We start from the raw sequence: 201 nt of genomic DNA, 5'->3' as shown, positions 1-201 counted from the left end.
TTTAGCAGCAGCAGCAGCAGCAGACTTAGCAGCAGCAGCAGCACATGCTGCGGCTGCTGCTGCAGTTTTGGGTCTTTTTCGCCCAGCGCTCTGCTGCTGCTGATGGGCGAAGGCGAATTTGACAGCAGCACTTGACTCCGAATGGATTAATTTTAAATATTTGAAGACACATTGAGGGTTGCAGCAGCAGAAAAGAAAAGA

The sequence above is a fragment of the Eimeria tenella genome, genomic scaffold, assembly GCF_000499545.2.
Source record: "Eimeria tenella Houghton genomic scaffold, Eth_scaff1800, whole genome shotgun sequence".
NCBI classification, from domain to species: Eukaryota; Apicomplexa; class Conoidasida; order Eucoccidiorida; family Eimeriidae; genus Eimeria; species Eimeria tenella.
The sequence above is the reverse complement of the archived record's forward strand: the minus strand, read 5'-3'. Positions refer to the sequence as shown.